The following is a 24,749-nucleotide window of genomic DNA, read 5'->3' on the forward strand; positions in this document are numbered from 1 at the left end:
ATTCTACACTGTGGCTGACCCCCGAGTCCTTTTATTTTCTTCCGTAACAAATGGGGAAATAAACGCTTTTAAAATGCATTTGATTCCGGTCAACTTTATGCTTTGAAGCCGACTAAGTCACACGCATACAAACACAGGAATATGTTTTCAAAGAGCGATGTAAAGAGACAGCTGGAAATGATGCCATTACCGTCCTTTTATTGAGGTATTAAGCGTTGCTCTGTTAGAATAGGAATGCCATTACATGCAGGAAGTAAATAAAGCTAGCATGGCGGCGGCGAACGCTAGGCTCAATTCACAGCCATACATGAAGGCATTCACATCAAGGTCTTAAAAAATGAGTGGCCATGAAAATGATTTGCAAGCAAGACCATTCTTTGTGATACATCTCTGTTGAATAATAGCAGGAAAAAGGCAAACCCAATGCTCAACTGTCTCAGTGAATGGGGGTCCCAGTTATGAAGGCCATTTATTTTTCCATACAGTCTTTTGTTGAACCTTTTGACCTCACCTGATATAACATATATGGTGGCGACACAATTGTGACATCTCTTATAGACTGCTGTATTGTGGAAGAGGTGAAATCTCAGCGGAATCCAACATCTAGGTGATTACAGAGTTAGCGGCATCCGATTATCTAAAATAAAACTGGAATGTGAATTGATTTTTGGACAAATGTAACAACAAATAGCCGTTTATGGATAAAACACCCAAGCGAACGCGCCTGTTTTTGGCTAATCGATCAAATGAATCCTCACAAATCAGACTAATTTGTCAGATTGATGCAACAATTATTTGCAAAATCCAACAACAAAACAAAGCAGTCCAGCTCTCGGATTTCAAACATTGGCAAACTTGTTCTAATCAGCCTTGTCTCCCAAAAAATATATACAACCAAACGGTACTGTCTATTATGTTGTGATGGATTTTCTCCTGGATTATGCAGTCTCAAATCACCATGTATGTGACATGTATTTTATTGTTTTACTGCTGCAGCTTTTCAAACTGTTGCACATCTTCAAAAATGTTGTAAAAAGGGATGAAAAGGACATATTTTAACCCAAATACCGTGTTTTTTTTTTCTAAAAGTAACCAAGTAATTTTGGTGCCTAAGCCTAATGGAACAGCAAGAGAAAATGACACTCATGTCTAAGAATAATGGTTTCCTTGTAGCAAACAAACCCCAGTCTTCTGGTTAAAAGTTCTGTTGTTGACATCTTTACTTTGATTGGTGGCTTCCTCAAACTGAAAGTCTTTCCTACAATGCCACAGTTATATACTAACATAATAACCCCAAAACATATTAAATATTGCCTTTTAATCCCAACACTAATTTGGCTGAATAATGGACACATCCACCAAAAACGAAATATTTAAACACTGGCATCAATGTAATTTCCTTTCGGCAAAGAATCAACTATTTTCTCAAAAAAATCAATTCACCGCTATTTAGGATCCCTAAAGTCAGAAAATATAAATAAGCTCATTAATTGTAAGCTCTGATAACCCAAGGTTACATCTCGAGCTTGGTTGTTTTGTCCAACCGAAAAACCAAAATCCATCTAAAATCATTTACAGAGCAATTCTTCACAGTTAAGAAGCTAAAACTACTGAAGATTGGGCTTTTATAACAATTATATTTGTCCTTGAATATACTTCTATCAGTTAAAGAATCAATTAACCTTTTCTCAACAAATGCTTGGAGTGTCCTTTTGTGTTTATGCTGTAGTTATATCCAGGAGTTACTGATTCACCAGTGACTGCACCTTCCAGATACAAGTGTTTTTATACTACAGCCACTTAAGACGCATTCATCTCACTCAGATGATCTCCAATTCACTAATTGTGTAACTTCTAGCACCAAATTCTTGCACCTCTGTTGAATCAGATAAGTCACTTTTAAGTGGGTGAATACTTATACAATTCCTCGATTTATATTTTACATTTTCAATTAATTGACATTACTTTGTAGAAATGTGTTTTACTTTGATATTAAAAAGTCTTTTCTGGGTCAATTCTTGTCCAAAAAGCCAAATTAAACTGACCATAATTCAATCTTCTTGTTATAGGACCTGTATTTGACCCAATTGTATTAGAAAATTACAAATATTATCCCTGCTCTCCTTTAGATTTACTTATTTTTAAGTGCATAATCTGATTTAAAATGTACATTTTTCCATGCTTGTACAAACATTTATGTTTTTTAAACATTCGAGCCCGATGACTAAAAGCCAAAATAAGATTAATTCAAGATCAACGCATTCATTCGATGTAAAAATTAAAGGCATTTTATGTCTAGGATTTAAACATTAAATAGTTTTAACTTCCTCAAGCCAAAGGTTTCTTTCTACATTCTCTAGTCATGATTTTTCTCTGAATGGGCGAAGCAGCAATCCCAGACATATTGTTATCTGCCTGATCTACCATACTTGCCAATTCATGACATGATGGCTGCAACAAAAATAAATAGCTTTGAATCAGATCAATGCCCAGTGATTGTGATGGAAAATGGAACAAGGCATGGGGAAAGAGGAATCTCATCTTCAGGGGAATTGGATTTTCAAAAGATTTAACTGAGAGCACGTCTGTTATGCATGTAGTCCACAGCTTCTCGGGTTTCACAACAGTCAATAACTCTGCACAGCAGTGCCAAGCAGGAATGGAAGGTGCTCGAGCTCCAGTATGACATCTGTGATATTTGCACACATGCCACACACGTACATAAACACACAGGCTGAATCACCTTTCTGTATTTCCATTTCCCCCTTCGGTTCACATTAATGTCATTTAATAGCCATGATGGAGGTGGCCCCCCTCTCAAAGTCCACTCCAACATTCTTACTCACAAATCCTCATCAATTGCACCAATCACTCCTCACACTGAGCCAATATTCTACAGTGAGACAACCCTTATTTCCCACCGCATTAATGAACTCTTTCATTTGAAAGCCTCTGACTGTCCGCCCTTTGATTGCAAAGCCAAGGCCAATAGGCCTTGGTGACAGCTCCTTGAAAATTAAAAGTATCAATCAAGACAGGAAGGGAAAAAGATGGGATGGTTTCAGAGCAGTGGAAGCTCAACGGGGTCAAGTGGCATTCCAAAATGCTGCTGGTTCTCAGCTCATTTTAGTATAAGATAGGTGGAGCTTGTCTCATGAAGATTCAGTTTAATTTACTTGAGGAAAAACACTGAGGTCCCTAAGGCTGAAATGGCATTTTACAGAATATGAAATGGTAAATTATTATCCACTGTACGCAAGTGTTCTAAATTTGTCTGTGTAGCTTTAATGGTCAAGCCTGGTGATTCACCTCTCGGGTTTATTAAGAAAAGAATCATTCAAACGTGTCGTCAGTGTTAAACGGCTTTAATCACTAATGAAAGATTCTTAAAATAAACCCACCAATTGAGCAGCATCTTCAGTCCGACATTAGCATGTCCTTTAAATCTACACTTAATTCACCAGGATGCCAAAGAGGTATTCAGCGCTGCTGGGTAAACTTGACCAGCATAAAAAAAGTGCCAATGCTGGATGACATAATCTCTGTCTAAATCAATTTCTGTGTGAGAGCACTCGACTCAGCTCAATATGTAGCTGCAGGGCTTCCGTTAAGTGGCCGCTGCCACTTACCTATTAATTCGCATGGTGCTGGTTGCTCCTGTGGCCAAGCTTAACCCCAGATGTTGGAAATGAATAAAGGTGTCATCAAAATAGCCCCGTAAACCAAAGAGATATGTCCCTGCAGCGCCAAAAATAAATTAAAGTGGAAAGATTTGGAGCAGAGAAGGATGCAAAGTGATTTTGGAGATAGATGAACAGGAGGGTTACACTGCCTGTAGGCCTTAGGAGGCGATGATTTGTGATACATTTACAGAAAAACAAAAGAGAAGCACCTCTGCAGCGGTTGTTGCTTAACAGAATCCTGGCATTCAACTTGCAAGGCTACAGCGCCTTCTGTAACTCATCTCTAGTGGTGTTTTAAAGCCGACATCTGCTCTAACTTTACATCAGTATCACTTGCTGAATCCCAAATATGTTTAACTGGCAAAGCCCAGAGTGGTCAGAGCCAGTGGAGCTCCAGCATCCATCTGGACCATCATAAGCCATCAAACATCCAGACAGGAGAGGGAAGCAGGGGGAGAGGAGACTCGAGAAAAAACACTGAGGAGAAGCACACACAGAGTTTACTGGCCAAGCAATCACTCAGCAGAAATAATTTGAAATAACTAAGCCCGGCTTCTTCTTGCATCCTTCCTCTAACATGGTGCGTGCATCCACCGACACACTATCGCGCACTTTCACAGGCGCACATACACAAACGCACAGTGCTGACGCACCGGAGCGATGTGCATATGCGCACATTCTTACACCGCCGAGAGAGAACAAAACACACAATTCGCATCCAGTAAATGTACCAGCCGCTCTGCTTGGATAAATTAGGGTTTTACTGGAGGATACTTCAGCAGTCCACTTCCACTGCCGTACTGCAGCGGTGAACAGTTCCACCGAGGAGGTTCCGTCCGCAACTAAAGCAAAAAAAAAAAAAAGCTGCTGGACTTCATGCGTAAAAAAACAGGATCTCTCCAAATGCGCATTTAAGTGCCGCATATTAGGACTCCATTTGTTAAATCCCGTCGATAAGTGGGCGATGCATATCTGTGCATATGAGATATCGGCGCCAAAATTGGTCGTAGGTGTTGACAAACTGGTTTTAACATATCCACAGAGGGCAGCACGATCCAACTTTAAAAAAGAAAAAATAAATCTAACTTACCCACAAGCAGTTTCCAAACGATAGCGTGCACTCTGCTGTCAGTTCTGACGGCCCCACACCATCACGATGTATCACACTATGTTCTGGTATATAGAGTAAAGCAGAAACGGGGGGTTTCAAAAGAAAAAAAAGAAGGAATTCCAGCTGTGAAATAGTCCACTTCTCCCAAAAAAACGCAGCGTCTGTCCCCAAAATTACATATTGCCAGTCCTCGCTGGCGCAGATCAGAGCGCAAAAAAACACCTGCAGCCAGTCACTTTCAAACAGCAGGAAAGAAGAAAATGAAGAAAATCATGACAGTGATTAGGGGAACGGTCGACGGAATCAATGAAGGACAGTAGCAAAGACGGCAATTAGTCTGATTATCCTATTAAATGAGTCGCTCGGCCGCTCACGGCCACGCAGCCCCGGCAGGTGAGCTCAGCTTTCAGCACGACTACACGAGCGCAAATTTCCAAAGTGATATGCAGAAAAAGACACATCAGATGCCGTCTCTCTCTCCCCCTCGCTCTCTCTCTCCTCATCAAAGTGCCGCTGTGTCAAAGCGAGATGCGTAAAGTGTGCACGAGTGAACCAAAATGGCACAGGACAAGAGGAGATTCCCTATCCAAATAAAAGCGCAATCGAGCGCGCAAGGGGTGGTCATTTTAACAAGAAATGAGACTGTAGCTGCCGTTATAATGTGTTTGTACAAGCAGGAGGAATAACTGAGTCCTTCACAGTAACATCTCCAGCATAATAGCGTCTAAATTCATATCCTCGACTACTCTTCGGATATCAAAGCGGTTCAATACCGAGCCGCATTCCCGCCGCCGCTCTTATTTTGAAGGGCACACCAAAAGCTGCCGTTTCCTTATTTTGTCTGCCTTGACACTTCGCTTCCAGTCAGCCCCTGCGTTCCTCTGGAGTCCTCGTCCTCCACATAGCGCACTGGCGAAACCTCCCCAACAAACGCACACGAGAATAATCATCCTCATTATGCGCCTGTTTCGACAAATAAGCACAAAATGTGGAGGGGGATTACTTTTACTGGCTTATGCTGGGGATTGAGCGCAGACAGGCGGGCGATGCAGTGCAGCTTAAGTTTGAGGACAGACGCACTGCCGCCCAATGGAAATAACAGCACAGGTCTGAAATGCACTGTAAAAAGCCTCTCCTTTGGCAAACCACTCATGTCTGGGCATGTTAATACTGTGTGATAAACGTGAAATGTGTTGCAAAAGATTCATGCAAATCCACAAGAAAGTACATGCATATCATTTAGAGGTAATCATAAAAACATGCAAATCATTTTACTGAAAAATAGGAAACTTATCTCTTCAAAAGCTCATAATTACAGTGTAATTGTTGAGACAATTTTCACCCAAAGTTGTGTGCAATTATGAGGAATCAAAGCTTGTTGTCCAGACAACAAAACCATTATTATTCATGAGGAAAATAATAACAAAAATGCTTTGGAAACTAGCAAATTCGTGTTGAGGAAAGACAGATTTTCGGAGCAACATCAGAACAAGCTGTAAAGTGTGTATAAACAAGAGCAGCCATTCAGAAGATTCAGCAGTTAAAGAAACACACAGCGCATTTTACAGCAATTTAGAAGAACTATTATATACTGCAGAGTAATTTAAAAGTACTAAAGAAAGCAGATCGACAAAATCCCATTTAATTATGCACAGTTGCCACGCATGACCTAGTGCAAACCATACCTTCATTTGCAACAGTAAATGGTCTAAATGCTATGCTCCATTACCGCAAAATTAGACATTTTTTTTTTGTCTACTTCGAGCAGGCTTGTGAAGGCCGTCGTGTTTTTATTAGATTTTGGGCCAACAGAGGGGAAAAAAAAACATGTTCTGATAACAGTGGCCATGCTCCCTATTGACAAAAGCACTTTATTTCTATATTAAAAATAGAAATAGGGGTCTCAGTTGACATCACAGTGCAGTAAATTCACATCTTACATCTGTATTCATCCCATAGTATCAATGTTAAGTGCCATCTTTTTCCCATTCTATATTAATCACAGGCTGAGATTAAAGTGACAAAGGTTTTTAATCACAGTTCAGGTATTACAGACTATTTATGAGTAACCAAGGATTCACTTCCAACAGTGGGGAGACAGTCACTAAAGATGATGAATGGACAGTAAGGCTGCCTTGCTTTTCTTACAGAACCCTAAAGGTGTGATCCAGTGCGAGGACTTAAAGGTAAGCGGGCCTCCATGTCGGTCAGTCAGCGTATGGAAGGAAAAAAAAAGGGACTCGTTTGATTTCCCCCTCACTGGACTACCCCTGTCAAGAGTTTGGCCTCTCGCACCGCGCTTCTGTGAGGCGAATTTCGATGAGGGGAGGGCTTTGAGGAGGAGAAAAACCAGCCTTCTCGGACTGAAAATGTGCACTTGTGAGCTTTCTTTGTCATATACAGATCCTGACATGAATAGAGGTTCCTTAATGAGCGAAGAAGTGGACAAACACTGCATTGATTCCCTCCCTTCTATTCGGGGGGCTTTGCGTCCGCAAATGCCCTCAACTCAATCAAATGGTTAGTGTGCAACTTTGACGACGACTGTCTAGTGAGGGCTGATTGTTTGCTGCGGGTTTTTTTTCTGCCAATTTGAGGATTTGGGTGACAGACTGGAAGAGCAGCGGTGTGGCGTTTGAATAAATCCATGGATGTGTTGCAACATACAGACTTCATGGGTCTACTTTCATTTATTTTATGCCATTTCTTTATGCTGCATTGTTCACTTTTGCTCCTTTACAGGCTATTATTTTGAAATTCCAATTTAAAAACTGTAAAGCACATCATCACTGAGCACAAAACCAGGCTGTTTTTTAACCTAGGAATACATTTCCTCTTGACAGAATCAGTTAGAAGCTTTATACTGCTCCAATTAAAAATGACACATCTGTTGATGTGAAAAACATGCCATGTGTTTCAACAAAATATCAGCTACATGAAGGTGAAACCCATTTATATTTTAAAGAAATCCTAAATTGCCGGGGAACTTTGAAAGATTCACGTAAACTGTTGATTTGAGGTTAAGTTCATCTTTAAAAGTGTGAATATGCTGCATTTTGGAATGAAAATCTTCATTAACTTGTGATAAAAACAGTATCGCACAGACTCAAAAGGAACCCTTGAAGGAACTACAGTATCTGCAATGAATAAAAAAAATAAATAAAATCAAAAACAGTGAAGCTCACTCAGATCTTGAAGCAGAATGTTAAAAGTTTAAGTGTGTAATTACATGTTGTGCGTGATGCTTGGAGACCAGCGTAATGGTAAGATGAGATGAGTAAAAATGTTGTTAATGCATCCAATTAATGACTCAAATGAAAAAGCAGCCAAACAAAACAAAACACTACACATTAGCATTGGTGCAAACTAGGCCAACATCAATATTTCCCAGCTGGAGGAGTAGACATTAAATTATTCACAAATAACTGATCAAAAAACATATCTATAAGTTGATTATTGCATAAAACAGATGAAAGGCTCCACTGTGATGGCTTGAATCTTATGAAAAGCTATTTTAAAACACCAACTTAACATGTGACCCAAGTTAAAGAGGCATCTTTGCTCTTCAGTGGCTTCTATTGGTGGCCAAAATGCAACAACAGTGGCACAAATTACCAACTCTACATGTCTAGGACACGCAATCTGAAATAAACAGTAAGGGTAAATGATTGCAAGGCTATTTATTCTCAGCCTGAAAAAATGGCCAGTTGGATAAATACAGTCTCGTGGACACAGATATAGAGGTGTGGACACGTCCAAAACCCAGATCTCAGTGCTACGAAGGCAGAGTAAAACACCCGGGTGCATTAATAAGTAGACAGGTTTTGTTACTAACTGTTCTAGCAGAAATAATGTCAACTGAATGTCGGTGTTGAACCCTCTGAAGTCCCTGCAGTCTCTCTATTGAGTGAACGCCGTCTAAGGTTCAGTCTGTTTTACGTCAGTTTCTATCACTTTCCCTCCTTAGCTTCTTTGCCCCCTTTCTTTTGATGGGCACATTTTCCACAGTTAGTCGGATTTTTTTTTTTTTTTTTCATTATTTGCCATTTAAGGTACTCGGGGAAAGTTGCATGATTGCAGACAAACTTCCTTTGAGCTGTAAATTCAAACTTCACTTCCCTGCGTCCAGTGTCAAACAGGATTTTATCAAGAAAGAGAGACTTCCAGGGAAGCAGTCTAACCTCTCATGGTGTCATTATTCTGTCACCATTACATTGTGCAGTCAACATTTACTTCATGATAATAATTTAAAGCAAAAAAAAACTTGCCTATTGCCACTTTACCAGGTGGAATAAACTGAATTCATCCTTTTGAATTAGCTAAATTTGCTGCATTACGGTTAATATTCAACACATTTTACATTCTAATTGGTAGCAGTTGCATTCTTGCAGCCATTGTGCTTTGTTCTTTTCCCTAAATGAGACTAATTGTGCAGTAACAGTTAGAAAATCCTGTTCTCTCAGACTCAGAATCACAACCATAAGTCTGGCTAACGGTTTTAGCCCGACTTTAATGGTTTGGATTAGTTGCTTGTAATTGCTTTCTGAGCAATTAGATGAAAGCTACATGTGTGTCAAGATCTATTCCCTTGTTTATTCATTGCTTACATTGGAAAACATTCAATCTTTTATTGTAAGTGAGCAGTTCATGGAGATTCCAGTCATTATATCTGTCATTTTCACATATATGAAAGCCAAACTTTAGCATTGTGGGGTTTTTAGAAAAAAGTAACAAACATGCTTTGGTCGCCACTATTTATGTTTCACTGTGGAAAGTTTTCAGTACACTAAAATGTGAAAAGTAGGTATCTTGCATGAGTAGCAAGGCCCGTAACTTGGAAACAGTTTGATGGTGGGCATGAGACGCCTCGTTGTTCATTCTGTAGATCCAAAAATCTTAGCTATAGGCCACGGCACTTGCGTAATTTCTAAGTGCATACAAAACTCAGCAACGTTAGCAAAGGACCACATGTTAGTTGAAGCCATGGAGTCAGTGCAGCCTCAAAGTAACGACTGCAGTGCAACCAGAACTTGAAGACCGTCCACTATTATTAAAGTCTACTGTTTGAGGACACTACAGTTTCTGTGCTAACTACAATGACGGTGTAAAACGACAGCTGGATCAGACGGAAGCTGTGCGCCTGTATTCACTCACTCATTTAAGACAGCATCGCATCAGTGGTACAAGAAACAAAGTGAGTGCCATGCGGACCCAAGTCGTCGTGGCATTGCAGCATCCTCTTGCGAACAATTCAGATCCGGCCAAAGCGAAAACAAAAGCCACAGGTGTCGTTACAGCAGCAGATATGAGACCATACTCTGTTGAGGACACAGGGTTTTAAACACCTGCTGAAAGTAATCAGGCCTTGTTACCAAGTTTCCTCTCATCATAGCAGCCTTTTATAAACCAACACAAGCTACAGTTGTATAGAACTTATCCAAAACATCTGCTCTCAAATACAAATACAGAACATTTTATGCAGATATTTCTCTAAGTGTTGCACCTGAAGAAAAGACTGGCAAGGCTCCAAGACTTTCTTAGTTATTTGATATAAAGTAGTGTGTGAGTCAAGTGTGGATTTATGGCATGTCAACAGGTTTACTACAATATCTTTATTAATAACTTTCAATTTCACTTTTACTCAGGTGTATATATAATATTTTAGGATAATCTTCTTTCTATAAAAATACCATGTGGTGTTTGGTTATAGGCGGCCATGTTGATTTTTGGCTTGAAAACAGCAAAAAAGGTCAACTATGTTACAAAAAGTCCCGCAATTATATATTGACCCCAGTATAGTGGTATTTCCATTGGTGCACCAGTATATGAAGGTTCATAGTTTGGACCTGAAAAGACTATTCTCATTAGTTTCACAAAAACTGTGTTTGATTGAATATTACCACTGGAATAGACAGCTGGTTTGGTGTCACTGGTGTTAAACTGTTCTATTCTATTTGTTATTTCAAATGGCATAACATTCTTTTTAGTAAAATGAACAGAAGAGGACGAGCCGGCTGCAGCAGACTGTAAAAAGGTGGAACCATATGTCCCGGCCTTGCTTCCCCTGCTGCATCAAGCTCATTTGGACTGGGAGTGATAATCAGACATCACTTTGCGAGATGGACTGTTTTCAGAGAAGGCTACAGATTTAATTGGGGTAATGAGGTCACTGGAGGAAGCCTCGGAGCCCTTCTCCAATTACTGCCTAACAAACACCGAGTACCAAACAGGGCAGAGAACATCTCCACATGACAAAGTTATTATAGCGTAGCACACAGATTAACAAAGCGTGACCCTTCCTGTTAAACAAATAATGCAGGTTTTAATTTGTTCCTGTGGTTGAATAATGATACGGGATACAAAACGACCTGTCATTTTCACCTTTTTTTGCGAGCTGAACTTTCACACGTTGTATTCTTCTTCTTCTAATTACACGGTTAGAAAAAAAAGAAAAGCAAAAAAAGAGAGAGAGGACGTCACCCCGTCTTGCAGAGATGTGTTTTTTGGAGAGGGTGATGTCATCTTGTGGTTGATGCATAATTCACTGCTCATCTCCAATTCAGTTCAGCTCCCCAGAGGAGATTTAATGGGATACGACTTGACGCGAGTTTGAATGTGATAAACACAGAATCCACAGTGCTCCTGCTGAGGTATGTGCTTTGGAGCCATTTTTCATCCCTAAAAATGATTTCAGCCCATTCAAGAGCATTTATTTTGTAAACACAACGTTGTCCTACGTTAAGATTTTTTTTTTCTAGACCACCAGCAAAATATGCCGGAGTGAGCCCTATTTGTGGACACAGAGAACAACGAACTCCTGCTGCACCGAACAAAGAACGACCAAACAATTTGGGTGTGATGGACATTGATTTCCCTGACGGTATAAATCTCCATGTCATGTCAGCTGTGGGAGTTCATTTATTGCTTACTGCAGGGTACATACGCCCGGGGAGGGAGGCAGTCATCTGTTTTTTTTTGTTTTGTTTTGTTTTGTTTTGTTCGGGCTTTTGTGTCGCTTGCTGACTATCAGGGAGAAAACGTTGCTTTTTGTGTCAAGCCGTGTTCGTGAGCGACTTAAAAATAGCGATAAAGACGCACGTTCAGTGGTCTAGAACAAAATCCCACCTGGACCCGGTTTCCATAACAGCACTCTTTTCCAGCCTTATGTAAGGAAGAAAATGTCACTGATCCCGCTTTCCTAAAATAAATACTGGCATGCTCTGGCAGAGGTAAGTCTGGTTGCAGATATTTTTATAGTCCTCCTGGCCTACATCTGACAGCTCAAAGCGGTAATTCTTGTCAGGGAGCCACTATTTACTTTTAATGTGTTTTTACTCTTGAGCTTGTCTGAATGGACTCATCTCACCAGAGCAAACAAACTGAGCAAAAGGAGTAAATGTAGGGCAAGACGCCTCTGACTTGTACTGCAGCAAATAAAACACGAGAAATTGTGCTCTTTAAAGTGCAGAGAGGGTCAGAATAGGAGGATATAATCCAAAACAAAACAGAAAAAAAACTATGTACGTGTAGGTCACGCTTGGATGAAAATAAACCCATTCTGACTTTCATAATCAGCCTTTCCTCCATAGCTGAGTCACAGAATTGGACTCCACATACACGTGAATCTAATTTGGTTTTACACTAAAGTACCAAAAGATGCTACCCGAGTACCCCGATGTAAATTTTGTTTTTTAAGCCGCGGTAAACTTTTAATTGGGCTGCAGGAGTCTAATGAAACCAATTATAGAAATGAGAGCAAATAAGACTTTTGCATCCTGGTGCAAACTAAAGAAAACAAACTGTAGCGTTGGCAGACTCCTGCTGGGCTCACCCCCACCCCTAAAAAACACCACCCGTATCCCACCCACCTCAACTCTAGTCTCTGCATGATGGCATGAAAGGTCTACAAGCAGCTGAGAGAAAGCTGCTGCGCTTGGCTGGGAAATGATGAAAGTACTTTCTTTGACTGCGAACGTTTGAAGCTCGCTGCAGTTTTTTCTAAAATTTTCGACAGAAGCGAAAATGCTTTAGAGTAAAAGGAACGGCGTTATGGGTGGGGTGAGACACCTGCTAGACCTTAGAAAAGACTTTATGGGATAAGTGGTCCAATGGATACATAAATAGTGCCTTTTTTATGTCATACTGAGGTGAAATCCAATTGAAGAAGTGCTGGAAGTCAATACAATATTCAGTTCAGTGGTCAAATTCAACGTGCATATGTTCAACTCAGTGTAACCGTGCATGAACCTCAGATTTCTGGGCTCTGTTCTTAAAATCAAAACTAGGTGAACTATTTATACCACTTTACAACACTTCTTTTTTTTTTTTAAAGTTATTTTTATGGCCTTTTGTTGGCTTTATTTGATAGGCGTAGTGAGAGACAGACAGGAAATGGGGAAAAGACATGCAGCAAAGGGCCACCAGCAGGAATCGAACCCAGGTCGCTGCGTCGGGGACCAGCCCTTGTACAGAGGTCACCCTGCTTAACCTGTTGAGCTATACGGGCACCCCCTTACAACACTTCTTAATAAAAGTTCATGTAAAAAATGTGCTAATTCTGTCATTTTAGGATTAACGCTTGGAAATCCAAGCAGCTTCTGGGTGTTTTTTGTCACATTTTTACTCACTGTGGACACATTTTTCATTGAAAAATAAAGTCCTGCATTTCTATGGAAACCGCACAACCATGACTAGGAGCAGAGAGACCCTAAAAAAAAAAAAAAGCTTTTTATGCACTATGATAGTAGGGAAGCAGGGTATACCACTCTACATATAATATACACACTAGGCAAATGTTTGGACATCTTCTCATTCAATGTTTTTTATTTATTTGTATTATTTTCTACATTGTAGATGAACACTGAAGATTAACACTTTTTTGTTTACAACACAATTCTATACGTATTCTTTTATAGTTTTGATGTCTTCAGTATTAATCTACAATGTAGAAAATAATTAAATAAAAACCATCGAATGAAAAGGTGTGACCAAATTTTTTACTGGTAGTGTATAGTCTAATGTATTATTGTATACATCATGTCAACATTTGCACTAAATACCAATATTATTTCAGGAAACAGTAATAGTTGTCATCTTTTTTCTTTTAAACTGTATTTTTATTCATTTTTTAAATGTCTAGCTGAATGAATTTTGGCATGAAATTTTAAGTATTCAATTGGTTTTCTTCTAGTGATAAAATGCTTTTTAAAATGAACTAGCTGAGAATTTGACATGGCCTCTTAGTGCAATTTTAATTTCAAACAAAACAAGGAAAATCTGGATCACTTTAACCTGATATGTCACTTTAATGTGATTATTGTGGCTCTATGTCACGTTAACTATTCACTCTTTGTATCTGTAGTAGAGCTTTCAGGAAATAAGCAGTCGCATAAAAACAGCTTGGAAACCTCATTTAGTGCTGCAATTTAGCATGAGCTCCCTGCAGCTTTCCCAAAAAAAGCAGATTCTTGCATGAATCATTTTAAACATTTGTTTTCAGTCTAACAACTGAAGGTAAACACAGGAAATTAGCTGTGTGGAACAGACATTTTGCAAAGTGCCTGAGGGATCTCTATCAGGGATGCTTACTATCTCACCTGGACAGCAGTGAAATGCAACGGCAGATTACCTCATGGAACATGATGAGGATCGTTGTTATTTGATGGTCAGCCACGTTTATTGGAACAGGAGCAAAAAGAAAATGCAGGCAGAAAAATGCGCATCCTCTGGGATACATTTCTGCTGATGAAAATGAAAAGTTAGATGGTATCATTTCTTCAAAACTCTACAGTGGAGGTGCAGATGACAAAATTAGCATGACACATTCATGGGGAATTAGTTGAAATATACATGAAATTCTCCTTTAATCCCTAAATCATATGCTTGGAATTATTCTAGAGATCCCTCACTGAATGAGCTTTCCTGTTTTCTTCAAAGCACCATCGGCTTTTTGTGTGTGGTTCAATTTTTAGCATGTGGTCTGCACTCTGAATTCAAGTTCCAGATTAAAATGCAGAATATGCGAGATAGGGTTGGTTGAGCACAAACTGCATTGCAGGCCAACATGCATCGAAGCTTTAAATCACGACATTAATCAAAGCCACCGTAAGCTCTTTCTGGAAAATGTTTCAAACAAAAGAAATTACAAGAGTGAATGAAAAAGGACTTATTTAATCACTTCGATTACATGGGTCACGGTGTTCAAAGCCAATTTCTTCTGTCATTTGTGTGACCAATGGAATGTGAATGCGGCAGGTCTGATCCATCCGCTGTGTCCCGCATGTTTCCCTGAAATATTGTTTGGAGGGTAATTGAGTGATATGAATAATAAGCAATTCCCGGTGAGCCCCCGTTTGACTTTGTAGTGGTAACCAGGCGATCTAGGCCTTGCACTTTGATTTATGAATGATGCATCAAGAGCTCCAATCAAGATATTCCATACGCCAAAACAAAAAAACCCTGCCTTCAAACGGCCATCATGCCTCACTTAATTAATGGAAGTAGACCCAGGTGGTCCACGTGTGCTTGATGTCAAACCTTAGATCAGATCTGGAATACGCAACTCAAGATGAAACGAGAAATCTTCATTAATATTGGCGAGGGACGAATGAGCTGCAGGTGCCGAGTCGAGGAAATTTTTTTTTGCTGCAACACGAGCCCTACTGGAACAGAATTAGAATAACGCAGCCATCTCATGTGACGAATAAATGACCATTCAACGGCTGTTTCCGAAAACACATCATTGCCACCCACACAGCTGGAAGGAGAGCTTGATCTTACCACTATTCGCTGCAGCTCAGTGGGACTCAATATGGAGGAGTGCCATGCTCTCATCTGAGTGTGTGACGTATGGGATTATCCAATTTAAGATATTATGCAGGGCATATATCACCCTGGTGAGACTGTCAAAGATGAGTAAGAGCCACTGGTTGGGCTAAAAGCAAGGGAGGTTGGTGCATTATCCATTTATTTTGGGAAAGCCTTGCTGTAAAATTGCTCCAAAATAGCATCTATACGATTAGAAATACTTGTTTGGTTGTATATATTCAGAGTAAAAATCTAAGTGCTGTTATTCAGCTATAGAACCTGGACTTTCTAGTATATTTCTACGCCAAAGGAGCAAGTGTAATCTTATTTTCCTAAAGATACATGATGGATGACTTTGTGGACTTGATTAAAGAGCGAGCAGCCAGCCTTCTGAAAGAGTTTGATAATGGACTTACTGGGATTGAGAGGGAAGCCCTAAAGTGAGGTGTCTGTTCGCCTTTAATTATCTTTGACTTACTAACGATCCTGTAAACTGATGTGTCACCATGCCAACCCCAGTTTAACAAACTAATGAACTGAAACCCCACTAAAGAAGGCAAAGAACAGAGGAAATATATAACATTTAAAAGTCTCGTACGAGTTTCTGGGAAGCCTCGTCTGAGTGACCAAGTTTAGATTTCAGTTCTGATTTATGTGGCAACACCTAAGACAACGTGGTAACAGTGAGCACAGTTTTAAGAGCTTGTGGATTGTAAAGTCAAAGCCCTAAAGAGGAGTTTTTAGGGGTTTAAACAACAATTGCGAGAGACTAATAATCGACAGCAAACAATCCATGAGCGGCTTCTTTGTCAGAAATATAACATAACTATCTGGTGTGAGTTTAAATTGCATACAAAGAAACTAATGTCATTTTAATAAAGAAGTTCATTAAAAATTTGGCCTTTTCCACCATGTGAGTCATTTTCTACACAACAGCAGGTCACAGTAAAGTTTCCTTGCTGTGAAGTTGGAGATGCATGGCCTGTCACCTTAAGTTGTCAACCAACAACTTGCTCCATCACTCTTTAAAATGTCTAGAACTGACCATCTGCCAAAACACTGGTAATATAAAACCGTGGAAATATATCTTTAAATACTAAACAGGAAGAGATATTTAATTCTGAGAGAAAAAGTTTTTGCTTGAGGTAAGTCTTGAATGTTTTTTTGTGGTTTCTCTCTATGAGCCTTATAAAATACAACAACAACAACAAAATAGCTTTGTTCTAGTAGAGCTGTAAAAAGGTTTTGGGACATTCTAGCACTGTTATTTAAAATCCATCAAAAAAAAAAAAAAACATCCACTAGTTCTGTGCTATCAGGAGATACAACCACATAAAGCTGACACAAGCTAGGGGTGATGTACACTACTGTTTAAAAGTTTGGGGTCACTTAGAAATGTCCTTATTTTTGAAAGAAGCAGGAAGTGTTAAGGGCCTTGCTCAAGGGCCCAACAGTGGCTGCATCGGGGCTTGAATCTCTGACCTTCTGATCAGTAGTCCAGAGACTTAACCGTTGTGCCACCACCGCCCCAATTTCCAGCAATGATCACTCCTGTGTTCTAATGCTACATTGTGTTAGCTAATGGTGTTGAAAGGCTAATTGATGATTGAAAAACCTTTGTGCAATTATGTTAGCACATGAATAAAAGTGGGAGTTTTCATGGAAAACATGATATTGTCTGGGTGACGCCAAACTTTTTAACGGTAGCCTATATGGATTAAAAAGTAAAAGGTCCTAAAAGCAGTCCTTACAGAACACCACAAGTTATTTTTGAGTACTTTGAGAAAGCATCATGTCACAAAGTCAGAGTTCCTTTCCTGGCAACAGCAATCATTTAGTTGAAGTTCGTTGGCCTTTAGCTATAAGCGATAAGCTATATATGGCCCTCAGCTCTAAGCTATAATCCTGCCAATGAGCTAAATTTGTAGAGAAACAACATGAAACCAATCATGGCATATTTTGATGGCCAACACCTTCGCATATAGCCAAAGTTCAACTAATTGTGCAAAATACAGAAAGAACATTTGGTTTTGTTGTGAAAAAACTACATTACAGAGGAAATGCAGTTATGTCCTAACCTCAATGTATCAACAATTCAAGCAACTGCATCTTTTGGCACTTAAGCATTCACTTAAGCACTCAGCGTTCATGTTAGCAAGGAGCAGGCGCCACCATTTATTTAACACTTTGTCAGAAAGGCTTCCGAGCACGTGATAAAACATTATTCTAAAATGATTCTGCAAGGCTGAGCACAAAACACTCTCTCCTCTGAACTACAGGGCCGTGTTTTTGTTCCCTCTTTAATGGGGTCTCGGTTCATTTGGACTTTAAACTCATACATTTCTAATGGGAGCTTTTTCTGTTGCTGCACCATGTAGACTAAATCAGAATGCACCCACACTATTAAAGGCTTTTGAAAAGTTATTCAAACTAGAGACGTGTAGTTTGAAATCACTCAAGTTTTGTCTTCGCAACTGGATTGGAGAGGAAATGGTGCTTCTTGAATATCATTATTTGAAGCTGCGATATTTTAAAACCTAATAAAGCAAAAATGATTAATGATCGCAGAGGCTTTTTTGATGAGAAAAAGGTCAAAACCTGCATACTGAGGAAGCTGCCTTTTAAAAGAGGTAGAATCCTTTTGAATTCAATGTAATGGAAATTCATAGACTTGCTTCTAAACACATTATGCATGTCAGAAAATGTCTGAAAAGACTGAACTGTGTGCTTCTGAATTGTGAAGTTAGACTGTTTGTTCACATTTTTTGTTTTCAGGATTTTTGGGTGGTTGAGAAATCACAGCTTCATGACACTTGAGTCCAACTCTGAATAACCTATAATACTATAAAAACTTTGGGGGTCAGTTGTTCTCATGCTCAATCTCGAGTTACACCTACTCCAGGCTACAGTTTGGTAGCTAGCTACACCAAATGTATCTCCCATGGATGCCAGAATTCCAAGACAACTCAGCCTCCTTTCTAAAATTCCCAAGAATGATGGAGAGCTGAGATTCACCATCAATACCCACCTTTGCAGTGACTATTTTACGATGGAAAACTGGGCTTCACAGATAATCCTGTTACTGGTAAATGGAGCAAAACCAACCATCTTCTTCCTGTTTTCCCCATCTAGTGCCATTATTTGCAGTATCTGCCCCCAGTGAGTGTAAGTCGCCTTGTGTTCTTAGTTTATTATAGTAGATGTATTGGCTCAAGCAGCAAATAGACAAAACTACTGAGAATCCTCAGTGCACATTTTTGATTTTTAGTGGTGGGACGTGATTTAAAAAGTTTAGCTAATTAATTACAGGCTTTCTAATTAATTAATCATGATTAACTGCATTTTTGTCATATAGCAATATTTGACACAGGACTGTCATAGCTAACGTTAACTCTAGTGCTAACAGCAACATGTTTTACAGTGACGTGATACCGTCGACGAAGTGCTGCGGTGATCAGAAAACTCTTTGTTGCACAATTTGTACACAACCATGTTTTTATCCAAGCTGCCATGGGGAAGATTTTTAAAAGAAATCTTTACGCCCAACAAGCTCAAAGCGATCTCATCTTCCTTCACTGTTCACCAAAACTTCCTTGTGCTCTGACATCACTCAGTGCATCCTGTGCATCTTCTTCACAGCTGGAAAACAGACTATAGGTTCGTTACCGCCACTTACTGGGCTGGATGTGCATCAGTGTTACCGGTGTGCCAAAAATTAGGGAACTGAGAAAGGTGCAATTAAATGCATCGTTTTTTTAAACATGTAATTTTTCAAAATTAATGTGCTAAAGTCCCAGCCCTAGTGATTTTACATCTGATCTCCCTTTCTCTCTTTTTTTTGGTTCATTTAATTCACTTTGCCTGTTAAAGCCATCACTCAGTACCTTTGCCAGACATGCTCTCCTAATTCCTTTCAAGATTTTCTAACCTAATTTTACAAACCTGCAGATTTCTTTCCCAGTCATTCACAATTGGTCATGTGGTTAATCACAATAATAGTTACTTTTCCGTGGTGTGACAAACTCAGAGCACATATTTATTACTGCCTGACATGGACTTTAAACAGCTGTCCTTGAAACAGAAAGATTGAGCCTTCAATAGTAGAACAAAGCTTTTTACCACAATTCCCAGGGCTATGATTACGGATAAGACTTCCCTCAGGCAATTCCGAGTGAAGGGCAGATGAGAAATAGAAGCCTTGCATGTGGTCTAACTACAAGACAACTAATTGGCTATAAAGCGAGATCCAAACTCTCGGGGTACATATGGTAATCCACATTCATACACAAATGGACAGACAGATTGACAGTGAAGAGTCTGTGGTGCTTGTGGTTATTCTCCATATTGAGATGGAGTCTATTCATCACTTCGTGGCAGCTCTTGGCAGAAAATGGCGATCAGTCTCTGATGGCATGTAACACAGCTTTGGAGAGCCATCACGCTAAAGGCCAGGTTTGTTTGAAGTTCGCTTTGCAATGCATCAGTGGCGATGACCTAGATTTCCTATCTCTCGTTCCTCCAAGAGTGCAGAGAGAGACAGCCTCGTTTCAGCCCTTTTCCATCTTCTAACTATGTCAGCTCGCCTGTAAACATTTGGCACACAGTCACATCGCTGCGTTTTCCCGTTTCCCCCAAGAATTTTCCTGGTGTCGGCTCTCGACTCCCCACATGTGTGTCCCGAAGGACGGAGGTGGAGGGCTGAGCAGCGGAGCTTTTCCTAAAACTGAACATTGTAGAAAAAGATATAAAAGCAGAATTGGACCTCTCCTGCATGTGTGAGCGCTCGTCTTTCATCACTCCGAGAGTCTCCTTGAGGAAATACTTGGGCATGTTTGTTTCTCAAGATCGTGCAAAGAAAACTCCTAAAAGAGGCATTTGATAAGATCTGGGTCAGCATGTTCTTGTGTTTTAGCTACAACCACCCCTAACCTTCCTGCAGGGACAGACCATGTGAGGTCTGACCCATGAAACACAAACACAGGCGAAAGCCCAGATGCCTCCAGAGCTGAGCATCAATATCTACCTATTTGCTTGTCTGCACATCTTCCAGTGCTTTCCTGATGGGTTTTTACTTATTGCCCAACACCACAAGAAATTAACAAACTGCAACAAGAAACTTGCACCATTTGGAGGCAGCCTCGTGCCTCTGAGGTACGATGTTTATTTTGATCGTATCTAAAAGCAGGCACTAAAAAAGAAGCAGGCATTAGGCTGCCATTTTTCCCCTCGTTTCCTCGCATCCCTTCTTCCCCTCCTGTCTCCTTCCCACACAGCCACAGGGGACAGTCATCTGTGCAGAGTACACTACAGTGAAGGCACAAGAACAACATTAAAAAACTGCTTCAGCTCAACAGCAGGCTCAACAAGCCAGGAAGCGTGTGTGCCACGTTTTTAATTATGCATGCTGCACAGCATTACATAGCCCCTGTCAGTCAGGGAAATTGCACCTTCCTCACAATTTCTCCTTGAGTCTTTTCTTGGTTTCCTTGGTGACCATGTAATCTGACATCATTAGATAAGTACAGTATGCTAGCCAGAGATGTCTCGTTGCAAAATATCTGCTAATTCTGTCACACCAACTGCCTTTGATTTTCATTAGAAAGCCATATGAAGAACTCAGTCAGACGTCAGGATCCCGACGAAAACAGAGCGTCTCGAGAGTGGAGGGAATTAATGTTCATGAAAAATCCGCTGCAACACTGTAGCTGTGTGTGGGTTTGGATTTTGGCTCGAGTCCTGGCTATTTAGCTCTTTCTGCTCCGCATCTTAATATCCTCCATGTGCAATAGCAGGTGCAAATGTAAAAGAACAGCGGAACGTGATGGATCGCTCGGCTTCCTCGCAGCGAATGAAGAAGCACTAATAAAAAAATAAATTAATTCTGCAAAGCAATAAAGTCTGTACAAGTTCCTTACACGAAGCTCACACTCAGAAGTCAACAAGGGCTCAGCGGTTTCAGTTTGATTTCTTTTTTTCTGTTTTGCGCTGTAGAGTAATTGCTCTAAAATCGGAGCTTGTAGCACATTTTGTTTGGATCAATTTTATACGTTAACACTTTCTCAACTCAGTCTCCCCGGGAATAACACTCTTATTGGACAATCCTGCAGTACATGATTCATGTCCAAAATGAAGTGCCAACAAGTAAGGTAGCATAAGTTGTATAATTTAAATTTAGACTGCTGCCAGTTTTTCGTGCTTATTTTTCAGTCACTTATTTTCCAGAAACTCACTGTAGTGCTAATTGGTTACAAGGCTGAGTAAAATAAAAATCAACTCTAGAGGTTACTGACCATAAAATAGATTTTTCAAAGACAGATAGTTATAGTTTTGAGGAAAATGGATATTAATGATGTGATGGCTTATATGAACTATAATGACTTTATAACTGTGAATCAGCACGTAGAGCAGGTCAGTAAGCACATTTGAACATTTTCTGAAAGCATGACTCTCTTATTTCAACTGTGTTACTAATAGAAGACACTGTTTTTTGGCTTTGCTTTAAATATGCACTACTATGTGTAATAATTTATTTCCGCTGTTGTCACAACAATACCTTCCCCTGTCTGAAGCATTTGTCTTGCTATGTGGCCAGAATGTCTAGCTGGGGGCATTAGGTTCATCTCATTCCAATTCTTTAATTGCCTGCCATAATTATAGAAATCAGGTTTCTCGTTTATGTGACCTCATGGGTAAGGTTTGACTAAGTTTAGCCAATTAAAGTCTCCCTCAGGTGAAAATCACACTTTTTTTTGACCCTCTTAATGTGTCCATATGGTGTTTTTTTTTTTTTTTTTAATATGCTAGAAGTCACATTATGAGCACAAACAGCAGCTTGATAGTGAGGACGGTCTCAAAAGCATGGGTTTGGACATCAAGCATTGCTAACAAGAACAACAAAAATAAAAAATCAAACCTCAACAATTCTAAATTCAACTATCCCGGCGACATTCGTATAAAGTTGGGGTTGTGAAACCAAAAATTATTCACATCCAGGATGGTTACAGCATTTTGGGAACACAATGGAGCAAGTTTTAATTCAAATGGGGGTAAAAATGTGAACAATTACAGTTTTGAGCAACCAAGTTTCATTAAAATTGCGATTTTCATGAACCAATATGAAAGGAAGGGATCCAGAATTCAAATAAACAAGCACTCATGATTAAATTTGACTAATTATACAAACATTTAGCAATTTTTTTTTCTAATTTACTCCAATATAACAATTTACCACTTTGTAGCGATACGGTCAAAGATGAGTTGATGTTGAAGCTGCAATAAGTGGCAAATTAATGGGTTTAGAAAAAGACAGGAAGCTCATAAATCCGCACATTTTATAGGGTAAAGAAGGATTATTTTCATTGGAAAAAAAGATCCAAATGTGTCATTTTGATACCCAAAGATGAGTTTTTAGGGGTTCAATCAATAACCAAAGGGGTATTTTAAATCTACTTGGGTAGGATTAGTCAAAAGCTGCACTCATGGTAAAAAAAAAAAAAAAAAAAAACAACTGAACATACATAATAGGTGACAAAATCTGAACAGCGGATTGCGATGACAAAACTCTGACCTTTTCTCCAAAGGAGATTCCATGGCTCTATACCAATGCCGTGCTACTTCGAACCTTATTTTTAAGAAGAAATGCACCCAACTCAATAAAAAGGTCACTTGTCAAGAAAATGTAAAAACAGGTCATTTTAAGGGTTTGAACAAACGAGAACAAATTATGCCATTTTTCCTGGTGAATAAAATGACAGTATAATGGAGAAAAAAGCTCTAAAAAATGAGATATTTCCAAAAGACTGAATTGTATACTGACGTGGGAATAGATTTGGTTTGAATATAATTCCTTTCTTAAGATTGAAGGAAATTTTGATGGTCTGACATGAAATTCGCAGCACTTGTACTTTTTCTGGTGAGAGTGACCCAGGCAAGACATGGCAATTCAAAATATAATGAAAGGCACTAATGCTCTTTGCCATAGGCGTGATTTACTGTTCCTAAATGTGAATGTGGCACCTTTTAACATCAATATTTAACTCATATTCACTAATTTATACCCCCCTGGACTTAAATAGATCGCTTGAGTTTCAGCAAAATTTCTGCTTAAAACTTTGTGTGCATCTGAAATGTATTCATATACATACATCCCCATGTTTGAGGCATTTTTGAGTGAACTATTTTTTTCTTGTTTTTATTGGGGAGAATCCCCTGCATCCCTCCCACTGAGGTGAGCATTTCAAGGCTCCAACTCTGCTCAATGCATTCAAAAAAGAGTCTAGCTACATGAAACATAGTTAGTTTACAGTTTACATAAAATATCAATGCAGTCTTTTGAAAACTTCACTTGAACTCCAGTATTTCGGCGTGTTGGTACACAAACACACTGAGTGGGAAAATAAAAATAAAAAAAACTGCTCCTCTCAGAAGCTCCAGTTGGTATCGTCATAAAAAAGCCTGCACAATTCTGACCTTTTGCTTCCAAAGATGATTGTCAGGCTGAGGGAGAGATGAAACACTGTGAATGGTTTGAAGTGCTTACTATGCTTGTGCCTGTTTGATGAAGTAGACTTTCAACATTTGCGAGAACGACCTTTGATAAATGAAAAATAAAGGGAGATAAAGTGAGGAGGAATATCTTTTGCAATCAGTAATTCAGAATTTATAGGGGGACAAATTGATTAAATAAGCAAGGAGAAAAACAAGGCTTTACACTGGAAGTAAACCTGATTGAATCCACATTAATGCGCTGTTACCTTATCCAGCTGTACATTATGCTGCCTTTATGATGGAAATGTCCACAAAAATATTTGTTTGTCAGAATTATACCCCTTCAGTATTTATTATTGATGATCACTTGACTGTAAAAACCAACACCAAATCCTCAAAATCTAAAATGATGATTACACGAGAGGCTAAGGCTAATGTCAGGCCTTTTGGCTTTAATGGGGATCATATTTTAGGTCCGTCCTATAGAAGATCAGGGAGAGGAACAGCATGTTTTATCTGGTCTTGATCATGACATATTTTCTGTTGAAAGATTTAGCCTCTGCTGCATGAGCATCATCCGACTCTGGCACTCCATGCACAAACTTAGATGAAATATTTAACTGAATATCTCTACGGAGCTCCCTTCCTCACTTAACAAGCTA

General features: G+C 39.5%; 1 protein-coding gene across 3 annotated transcripts in view; it reads right to left on the reverse strand.

Moving 5' to 3' along the window:
* il1rapl1b (interleukin 1 receptor accessory protein-like 1b) overlaps positions 1-24,749 on the reverse strand; it is a 353,384-nt gene that overhangs the window by 266,299 nt on the left and 62,336 nt on the right. The window contains exon 1 of one of the 3 annotated variants that reach the window (XM_023275009.3): positions 4,774-5,312. The exons of the other annotated variants lie outside the window; for them this stretch is intronic. The gene's annotated coding sequence lies outside the window, so the exon portion shown is untranslated. Of the gene's footprint in view, positions 1-4,773; positions 5,313-24,749 lie in introns of those variants that run through there. 3 annotated transcript variants of the gene reach the window in all.

This window comes from Amphiprion ocellaris, chromosome 24 (genome assembly GCF_022539595.1).
Source record: "Amphiprion ocellaris isolate individual 3 ecotype Okinawa chromosome 24, ASM2253959v1, whole genome shotgun sequence".
NCBI lineage: Eukaryota > Metazoa > Chordata > Actinopteri > Pomacentridae > Amphiprion > Amphiprion ocellaris.